The sequence below is a fragment of the Rhea americana genome, unplaced genomic scaffold (assembly GCF_003343005.1).
Source record: "Rhea americana isolate MKP2758 unplaced genomic scaffold, rheAme1 scaffold_9, whole genome shotgun sequence".
NCBI lineage: Eukaryota > Metazoa > Chordata > Aves > Rheiformes > Rheidae > Rhea > Rhea americana.
The window spans coordinates 2,077,288-2,088,848 of NW_028187088.1; positions in this window are offsets into that span (position 1 = coordinate 2,077,288).

Genomic DNA, 11,561 nt, shown 5'->3' on the forward strand with positions numbered 1-11,561 from the left:
GGGCTTCAGTATTCCATAAAATTATGTAATTATATTGCCAATACTTTCAGGCAGGGACTGTCCAGTGTTATGAACCTGATTTAGGTCRTGGCCTGGGTGCTTTGGTAACAAGAACAACAAACAAAAATTAAAAAAAAATAAAACATACTGTGTTATGGGGATGTTTTAAAGCTTGTGTACAATGAGGACAAGGAAAGGTTTACAGGATTTGTSACTTCAGTCACATTCACTTTAGAAAGTAGTAACTTGTACAATAAGAATGATAGAATGGTAAGTGGGGGAACTTTGCCAGCAAAATGATGTCTATTAAATCCTATACCTTTACGCGTTTTGACAGATTATTCTTTGAATGATAAATAATAGTAGACACCTGTGTGCTCTTTCTAGTCTTTGTCCAACTTTTATTTCTCTCATATGTGATGCTACAATGAAGGCAGTATCCATCTGGGGTTCAATGTYAGTGACCCACTGTCCTAAGATGTCTTAGGTATCTCATAAAAAGACCCTAAATGTCTCGGGAACAGACCCATACAGACAAACCTACTGATAGGGATATACATCATGCGAGGTGCATATCTGGTTGGGTACCATTTACCTAAACCATCCCTGTTTAGCCTCTAGATTGAAACTGCCTCACGTTTGGCTTCAGTGCAGAGGAGCTTTGGTCTGTCTGGAGCAGGCCATATGGGAACTTCTCAAACCCTTTTAGTATAGCTTTTGGAAATCCCCCAAMCCCCTGACTGTTATTCCCTGCTGCGTAATGTATGGAGAGCTTCTGGAGCTGTATTCTATACCATAGACTAACACTCCAGTACTTGCAAGTGTTTCCTACTTATTTAATCTGTGTGACACAGAATCCCTCTGATTTTATACATCCGAGAGCTTCTACAGCCGTGAAAAAACAGGCAGGATATTTCACCCACATAGTTACATTAGAGCAATTATAAAATTGTACAGACTCTTTAGGGTGGCTCATTAACTGTGTGTGCTTGAAAGTGCTTCAGGTAAAATCATGTCCCTCAAAGAGAAAACACCCATTTCCTTTCATGGAGCAGGGAATTCAGCTCCAAAATTTAAAGTTTTCAGCTTCAAATATGGGAAGTCTTACTGTTAATTCTTTTGAAAAGATAAATCACAGCTCCTTTCTCCCTTCGCACCACCTCATGGAGCTGAACAGCTATAACATGAGGAAGGGGAAGAGAAGAAAAGGGAAACATGATGCAGCATGTAACACAGCAGAGCAAAGAGTACAGGTCTCTGCTATGCCCCAGGTACTCTAGAGGCATCGTGAATATTTGAGACACAGCTAATTTTTATTATTGTTCTTGCCACCCTAGAGCAGTTAATGAAAGCCATCATTCTTACTTGTGGTGATTATTATTCCTCCAAAGCTACAGTTAAAAATCTCTTGCAAGTATTTAGTCACAGTTTGGTGCCAAGGTAACCTGGGAAACGTGAAAAGATATAGCCTACCAAAGTTTCACAGCTGTGGCAAACAAAAGGGCCTTGTTAGTTAAGTAAATCTGTGCCGTATAAATGGACCACTGCCAAAGAGTCAGGCCCAGTTAACTCACTGTGTTTTGAAATGGAAGAAAGCAGATAGGAGAGTCTCCTAGTTTGACATTTAGCCTTTTGGTACTGACATTCATTTTCTTTTCAATTATTTCAAGCAGCTCATCTGCTTGAGAAAGTGTGGCAGACAACTATCACCAGACAGTTTGAAATCACTATCCTGCTACTCAATCTGCTCATTSACTTAGAAGGTGCTGGGTGGAGAGAATGGATGATGGCATGGTAGGGAGGTTTCTTGGCRTAAGTCTAAGGCAAGAGCATTACTTCTCTGAAGCAAAACCAAGAAATGGAGAGTACAGGGCATTCCAAAGTAATCGTTATAAAATCTTTATAACATCCCATGTTTGGTACAACAAATATTCCTGGGAATAGCCTGGGAGGTTAAAAAATATTATTGGAATTATTCCTTCTAATGCAAAGCCAATCTTCAGACTTGATCCTTCCAAGTTCTGAGCATGCTGACCTCAGTTCAGCAAAGCATTTAAGCATGTGCCTAACTTTAAAAYGAGTGGCCACACTGATGTTTATTCTTTAAGCAGGTGAACTGTGCTCATGAAGTCAAACATCTCAAGATTGATTGCAAAAATGCCATAGTTGTAACGCTCATTTGAACAGAGGCTACTGCTGTAGGTTGTAGTAAGTATTAAAATCATATCCACTGTGCTTGAAAGTTTTGGGCTGATCCTGATCTACTGGTTCAAGCACTGAGATTTGCATCAGCACTATGGGTAAAACAAGCCAAAACCAGGAATAATGTCAGCAGAAGTAAGTGTGAGGTTTTCTATCAAGTAGTCGCATATGAAGGCTTTAGTTGATTAAATCCCATATCAAATTGATAAAAATGTGTGGTAAGTTTCTTTTCTGAGTGCGCAGGAGCTGAGCAGATGGCTTTCACAATGCAGTTAACCACATTTGTTTATCACTGGCTCGGTAAAGGATGCTTATGGATTGAGGTTTGATTTTTAAACCTGCCATGTGGAGGGCTGGGTCTTATGCCTGGATACAGAGGCTGACACACAATAAGAAACCAACACTTGATGTTGTTCTGGCAGTGTGACCAATACTATCAGCTTGGACATATTTTAAAGTCAATGGTACTTGGAACTGTGTGCATATCATATGTTCATCTAGCATATTGTATTCGGTGCCTTTTGTAATGATTCCTCTTTCTTGATCTTTTTTTGACCATGCTCCAGCAGTGAGTTGACATTTTCAAAGGACTACCCACAAAGTCTTCAGTATCTCACTGAAAAAGCTAATACTTAATTTAAAGCACATCTTTATGCATGTGTAGGATATGATACTATTTTTGTATTTACATTGTTTTGTATCAACTTTTGATTTCATCAGTTTCTCCGTATTTTACAAGTTGTTATTAACAGGTTTAGACCTATCTTAGAAACTGTTGTATCTTACACAAATGTCATTATCTGCCTGCTGTTTCTAACATTTAAGAATTTAAACCTATTCCAAGTGCATGGCTAAACATTGCTGATGATGTAGTTTGGTTAAGRTATGATGTTTTTTAGAGACAAAATTCCTCATCTGGGAGTATAAAAGGCAAAACATGTTACCAGTCAAGTGCATTTTAATTAATGGGCATGAAGGAGTTATGTGACCAAACCTGCATCATTACATAATAATTTTGTTGAGAGCAAGTCTATCTGGTTTATGATATGATTGCTGGCTTCGTGTTTGTGATACATACATATTATGCTAATGTATAGCTTCTGAACAACAAACATTACAGTTTTGGATGAGCTTCATTATCAGCTCAACTTCACTTTCTTTCTTCAGGCATTTCACTATAAACAGTGGGGTTTTCCTGTGTGCTTTCTACCTCAGGATGAATTTTATCAGAAAATCCCTCCCTGCAGACTCTTCTCATCCAAGCAAATTCATATAACACAGCACCCAGAAGTAATTCAGTCTGTGGATGTGGAGCAAGTAAATCCCTGAGCGTGCCTGGGATAAGATTTGGCATTAAATAACTTTTCAGTTTATGTAAGTTTACTCATGTAATAAAAACTGGATATATTCAGCAACAAATTCCTGGCTATTGCTGCTTCTTTTAGAGATTTTTCAGTCTCTTCCTTTACTAATAAGGCATAAAGTGTTCCCAGCTATGCTGGTTGGGATTTTGAACTTTCACTGTGACTAGGACTTCCTCTAGGAATATGGGAAATTGTTGGGTAATTTACCTCTCCTTTGCTTTGTCCAGAGCCCCCAAGGCCTAAATTATTTTAAAAGGGTTTTAAATCACATGAGAAAAACTTGCAGATCGCATTCGAAGGTAAAGCTTAGGCACGGCAATGCCTAATGGTGGGGCCCATCAGGATGAGCCCCACTCGGAAGCTGCAGGCTGGACGTGTGATATATGCCTGTTAATTTCCAAGAGAGTTTTTTTGGAAATACAAACAGTAGTTGCTCAGGATATACCTGTCTGCATGCGTCTGTGGGTGGGAACTTGCTGGATCCTTATAGCCTGGGCAGTGGGTCAGGAAAGTCCTCACTCGGAGGGCAGGGATCCCACTTTGGATGGGAAATGGTGGTGTGTGTGTGTGTGTAGGAGACAGAGAAAGAAGTTGAACACAGAGKCTGAGTTTTTGTAAGAGGCCTTGACCCCCCTGTGTTTTTTTTTTTAAAGACTGCCTAGCTTTATAATGTTATCATTTAAATGGTTCCTAACAGGCTTTAAGAAAAACCCAAGACTTCTCATTTGAGATTAATGGAAAACAAGTGGTCCAGATCATGCTGTACCTTTGCTGTTACTATTGTTTCAAGGCTGTTCTCTGGAAGGCCCCAGTGAAGGCAACGGCGTGCAGTCTGGCACATGAGGATTTCTCTTTCTTCTGTATAGGTGGCAAACCAATCTTAAGAAAACTTTCTGATATAAAGACAGAATTGTATATAAAAAAAGCTGAAGTTTCTGCAGATGCTTTCAGAATTACAGCATTATTTTCAAGAGGGCATGAGCCCTGCTGCCTAACCCTGCTTTCCTTCCCCRCTTTCCTACCCTATTACCCAGCTTCTGCATGAGTACCAGGATAGCAGCATTTGCAATAGCACTGATGCTGTTTTGTGGCTTACACTTATGACTAGGAATTTGGAAGCATATTTTATCAMGGATATTTGCACATGCTCACACACAGACACATAACTTCTGTCRTTTATCAACTCATTTATTTTTCAGGTATTACAACTTATTAGACAGATAATCCTAAGGGATGCTGCAGCCAGTAACAACATCCACTCAGTGGAATTGAAGGCCCTACGCTTCTTTCCTTTTATTTTAACTCTTGTTATGCAGAAATCTGGCTTCTGAAATCTTCTGCTGGGTGCTAAGGAAGTCATTTCTRATTCAAATATATTAAGTACAAAGCTATTCACTGTTCCTAACGTTCTTTGTTCGTTTATCTTTCCATGATTTCAGGTCAGATAAGCTTGACCAATGAAGGTTGGATAAGGTTACGAGCTTTTCTTGCAACTGGTCCTTTAGGACCAGTCCTCGTTTTTCTCTGTTAATTAGCAATGCCAGTGGTATGTAGAGAAGAGCTTAGTTTTCTCCAGATCTTTTTTTTCATCTTATTTCTGTCATTAACATCATCCTTCTGAATTTGATACTACACTCCTCCATGGAAGCAGACAGTGATATTATTAAAAAAGAATTATGACTTTAGTAAATGTTTGGAGAGAGGAAGAATCTGGYAGAAGGGGAAGAGTTATTTTGCTTTGGTACTGTGAGCTGATAAATCCAAAAGAAAATCCTATCACAAGGAAAAAGCCCTTCKGCCGTATATTTGCATGGCTTTAATATTGAGGGTCAGCCACTGAAATCGTTCAGTATAGCTAGTGTAATTGACACTTTTYCATACTTTTTCGATATGTGTTGCATAGGGTTGCAATTCAGTCAGTCTCCCAAATGTGCAGATGACTAAGAATAGGGAATACTCTGTGAAATTCAAATGCCAGAGTRTCCCAAAATGGCAGCCGATCCATCAATGCTCAATTTGCATGTTTATTATCACAAATCCATTAAGCAATATCATCTCAAAARAAGTGTCAGGAAGAGAGAACACCAAGATTAAGGTAAGTATACATATATCTTTTGTATAAAGAATGTAACAGGGAAGAGAAGAGGTGCTGAGAGGGTTCACYTAGCCTATGTTTGCATAGGCTCCTGCATGGCAGGAGTCCAGGTGACTCCAGGATGTGCAGTCATCCTTAATGAGCATTTATGTACTGCGGGATGAGAAGAAGACAGGTGGCTGTGGGAATCAGACCTTAGGTGGCCAGACAGCAGCCAAGGATTAATACCTGGACAGGACTTTTAGCAAGTGCTATATATGTTGGAATAATCCCTTGTCCTGGACAAATGAGACAAGTTCTAGGAAAAGAAATAGCACATCCGCCAAGACTATCATGTAAGTTATAATATCGGCTGGCAATCTTTCYCTTTTCACTTCTGATCTGATGATCAGGTACGTACCTCTGCCCCTCACTAGAGGCTTTGCCAGGTGTCAGTGTGTGTCCTGCAACGTGATGAGCTGACCTCTGTCCCAAAGGATGCACACTGCCAGCGGGGACCTGCACAGATCCAGCATGACCTTGGCTTTGCTCAAGAAAAAACACCAACTTCCCAAGGGGGCTGGGTTGGCAGGCGGCTCTGCACGATGGCAGAGTATTGCTTGTGGTCGCTAGAAAGAAAAAGAAGGGAAATAAGCAGGGGAGCTGKGGCTGACACCACCAGCGTCCCCACTGTGGTGGGGGCACAGCAKCTGGTGCATCTGCCTTGAATATAGCAACTGCAGAGCAAGTTGCAACTGGCAACCCCCAGGCTGTCAGAGAGGGTTTAAACTACTATCGGTTGGTAACGTGCTCGCACTGGAGAATCTAGGYAGTGATAGTGATGAACAGATGGGAACAATTTTGTGACTAGGCCTCTCATTCCAGTCCATTTCTGTTGGTTTAGCTCTTCTGGGTCTATAAATTGAGTACAGTAAGTAAATTACATTCTCTACTGCCAATATTTCTTGGCACATATCTACTACTGTTTGTCAAGTCTGATGATAAAATCTAAATGGCATGGAGGTTCTCTGGGGATTGTTTTATACTCTGTTTTACTGTCTTGGATTTTTTCCCAATATGTCACAGACATTCTGTTCTGTTAATATCTTTTTTACCACAAACTTACTCATGTCATTTAGTATCTGTTTTTCTTTTCTATTCCGTGTTTTTAGAGTCTTCAGATATTTACTTCTGCCAATCTTTCTAATGTAAGCCTGTATCTCCCTGTATACTAAGCACCTTACAATTTGTCCTGAGAATGCAGTGAGATATATGTGATGCTCATCTAATGAGCATCCTTATCATAGCTRCACCAAAAACCAGTTCTTGACTGGAACACTGGTTTATTCATTGCTTTGAAAGAGGTCTTCAAGTATTGCTTTATCCAAGGTCTTCCTACATTTTGATATTATCCTGTGTGCATTTTTTTTTTTTGCTGTGAGATTTTTCTAGAATTTGTACCATTTACAAAACAAAAAGCAAAGATCATTTTTTTAAAACTGTGTTGTCATTGACCCTGGGGAACTGAATGGCAAGAACTTATTTCAGGGACTCCTGTTTTTGCTTTTCAGAATACCCAAAGCCAGCTAAAAACCAAAGAAACATGGCTTACCATGAAGAAGAAAAGAAACATGGCTACTGRCTGGAGTGGAACACCAAAATGGTGAATATTCTGCTTTTTTAATGTTTACCATGTTTACCATTCTATCACTGATGCTATCTAGCAGTTGTCTTACAGATTGTAGAGGAAGATATCTTCAGACTCCTTAGCAGAGGACCTATGAGAAAAAAATTCCCATTCTTTAATAATTCCATAATTCCCYGAGATTATACTACACAGTTGTTTCAGTGACACTTCCCAATAAATCTTTATTTTATATACTCCTCATGAAAAATCCCCCCGAATCAAACTACCATAACTAATGTTTAAATACTTCATTATTTCATTAAAAAMCAAAACTCTATATAAAATATTGCTTCAAAAAGTAGCTGTAAAAAAGCTACCTTCTCAAATCTGTACTTGGAATTGCAGCTGAGAAATACTGATCTGGGAGAAATCAGGATGTGTTTTCCCTGAAGCTTCTCATGTCTAGCACATTTTAACTGAAAGCAGAAAGTTTGTAAGTTTTCTGTAATGATTGTTACAACATCATTTAATAGAAAAAAAAAATCCTAAAATGCATAAATAACTCTAGTCTTGTACACAAAAGTACTTTGAAGTTTCTTCTCATTTAAAAAAGGTGAAGGCAAGTTTACAGCAACACAACATACAAACAAATCAAAATAAAGGCATTAATAATGATTTGCACATCAGCRCTGAGATACATTTCCTATGCTTCCCCCTATTTTCAAGCTGTGGTAAACACGTTCGTTCACATCTAATTTTCRGATATGTTTCTGTACCCAGAACTAACTGTTCCGATGTGGAGCATTTATTTACCTCTTGTGAAATTGGTGAAAGCTCTGGCCCTCTGCTTGCGAAGGTACAAGCACCGTTCCCGGTGCCGGCTCCCTGGTGCCAGGAGGCTCACCCGTCCTTGCCCTCTTTTGCAAGCTTGGCACGTGCGACTTGGCAGCTTAAGGCTCAGGCTCTGCTGACAGTAAAGCTTAATCAGTGCGACCAGGCGCGACTGAAGGAGTGACAAGTGCGTTCCCCTCGCTCGGTGCTCCCACTGCMGATGAACGGGACGCAGTGCTCAATGTGCAGCCTCTCCAGCGGGAGCTGCCATMTGGTTTACCTCTGCGTGGCAGGTGGCCAAGCCTTAAACCTCTGCAAATTCTTAGTCGACTACCAAAGTTAAAACATGAAGCGTTTCACYGTTGCTCTGGGGCAAACGAGGCAGCTGAACATGGGGAGCATACACTCACTTGCTCTAAATGTCCTTGCTTGTCCTCAGCTGCAGAATATCTTGCACCCATTTGATGCGGTTCATAACACACAAAGGGTGTCGATGGGCAGCTCCGTTCAACCAGGCGCATCATATCAGGAACTCTGTGTCCTGCTTTGGGAACATGGCTGGCAGCGTTAGGCAGCGTAGTGCCCGTCCAGAGCCAGGCAGCAGCTCACGTCCTGAGAGCTGTTCTCAGTGCCCTCTCGGGGGGCTCTGACGCCCACCTCCCAAGAGCGTGTCATGGAGATGGCCWCTGCTGCTCAGCCTGCTGCAGAGACACACTGGCACACTGAGTCACACTGGCAGGAGGAACAATATCTCCATCAGTGACAATAAACAATTGCTTGTTGTTGAGCTACTCTTCTGTTTTTTATTTTCTATGCTATCACAGGCCTTGCAGAACAGGTTCCTGGTGGGGCAAGGCCAACCTACAGCCAGTTGTCAGGCTGGTGGCTGACACAAAAACCCACACTGTAGCTCACAGAGAGGCACTGACGTGTGCTGCTGATGGTGCTCTCTGCCAACACGTGCTGGTGGGTTGGCCAGGACCTGGTGGCTGTGGCTTGCCTCACCGACACTGCCCTTCCGGAACAAGGTCCCTTTTTTCCCTCTAATGTCTATTAGCAGCTGCCTCAACACACCTGAGCTGCATTGAGAGGTACTATGGCAAACACTGGTACAGGCACAGGAACCCAGTTTGCAGAAGCTACTGACAACTATTTTTATGGGAGTGCCGAAGTCTCTGATGGTCGGATTCATCTCTTCTGACTTTCCATTTCTGATGCTGATCTTGTTGTCTAGCCTTCTTTCACGGCCGTATCAAGAGTTATTTCATCTCATTCTGAAGTAAGTAACTAAGATAGATCAGACAACTCACATCCTTGGAAAAGCTTCTTYTTTCTCCTCTGATTAGAAGAGAAAYGGTCTGACTGGTTCATCTGCACAGGATCCAGGCGGTGCCRCCACGTAAATGGATCCTATCTCTCTGAGTGACAAAATTGCAAAAAAACTTATGCCCTCTAAAGTTCCACCCCTTTGTATTTAACTTTAAGATGCTTTTATAGAAGTGCTGATGGGATTTTCCTGAGCCTCTCACTTTGAGAACTTTGCTTTGGCTTTTCTCCTCCTAGGCAATGGGCTTTGCAATTACTTTTCCAACAGACTTCTGTTGTTCTCTCTGCCTGCAAGCAGGGGGCAAYGACAAATAGAGAACCCGGTGTTAGTGTTGATACAGATTTTTTAACTATGAGGCATATAGTAGCCTCATAGTTAAAAACAATCCAAATGTAGGTTGCAATATTTGTATCTTCAGAACTATCGGATTAAGTCAGTATTCTGGGGAATGAATCTAAGCATTTTAAACAAAGTGTTTTTTTATAATTAAGGCACTAAGAACTAGGGAAAGATAGATTTTTCTTCAATTAAATAAATGTATGAGCAGATGGGACAGTGGATCAGTTTATCTGAAGTCTAGAGTTGATTGCATTTGATTGCATTTCCTGTAATCTGAGTTGTTTTAAGAGAAAGAAAGTTTCGTATGTACATTCTTTCCTCAGGTTAAAACYAGGCTAATGAAACTAGAAAATAAGTATTTAAAGACTACTACCGGAACATCATAATTAGAACCATTATAAACAAAATGTGTCTTTGTTGCATGTACTCTTATCCAATGATAGAAATTAACTGTATTTTGATTTGTTCACTGAGTATCTGCTGACACGCCACAGTGTAAATGAAGTCACATAGGCAAAGTGGGAAATTTGAAACTTTAAGCAAGAAAAGCAAATTTCTTAATTTGCTAAAAAACCCTAATTAAAAAAATTAACATATAATCATCAGAATAAATTATGTAAAAGTATATCAAGCAAAATCCAATAGCAAGTGTGAATACGGCAGATGAAATGACTGTCTGAAGTTAACTACTAAGCTTCTGGGGAACRCGAGAACTTGCATATTTCTGAACTTTTCAAATTTACAATTTAATTTAACTTTCAGGAGTAAATAACAAATTGCCATGTATTTCACTGAGTCAATTTAATCTTTGGCAAACTWCTTAACTTATGATGTCAATCTTTTATGCAGAAAAGGGTGATAAAGGCTCATCATCCAAACTTTGTCAAACTCGTCCRCATTTCAGAAATTTACCTTTCACTGTAAAGAAAAGTGATGGTAGCACAATGCATTTTTTCTAGGGTTTTGAAGTTATTGTAGTCAGAAGACTATTTTTAGATCTATATTTAGATTTCAATCKCTTAAGAAGAATGGCCCTTTAATTAAACATGAATCCGGTTTTTTAATGTCACATTGTAAAAGTGAGCACCATGCTGTTAATGGCAACAAGCCAACGAAAACCCCCTTTTCTTGCGAGTCCTTTTATAATACCTGGAAGAACCTTTAGGTCAGATTTTTGTTCCCCCCCACCTCTGGACAGTTCCGCTCTCGGGAAGRCAGCGATCAGCTGCTTTTGTGCCTGGTTAGATCCGAGAGCTAGTTTTCTGCTTGTGGATGGTCAGCGTGTGAGCGTCAGGCTAGYTGTACGTTGAGAGGTTCATTGCTTGTGGTCTGGCCAGCCTGCGGGCAGCACGCCGCTCGCTCTGAGCGGTGGCTCAGCCAGCCCGTGTCTGCTCTTGGCACCGGCGGGAACGGCGTGCAGTCGTGTTRAATTTCCCTGACTCCCAAGGCACAGAAGGCCTATGACAGGAGGCAGCGATTTCGTGAGGGCACACACTTTCCTTCAGGTCTCTGYGAGGGTAACTCTCTTCACCTCTAAATCAGGATTATGGCACACGGGGCCTATACTTAAACTGGCAGATGTGAAGGTACAGTTCACATCCTCTTAAGGAGCTAAGTCATCCCTTAGCACCTCTGCCGAAACCCTAAGCGAAGGCAAGCCAGTGTTTGCAAATAATACACTTGGAAAAACTCTTGGTGCGCTTGCACGTGAGCTGAGCCCCTCTGTAGCCGGAGTGGCTGGAGAGTGGCAGAGAGTCCCCTCTGCAGAGGTGCTTAAAGCAGCTTTAGCATTTAGAT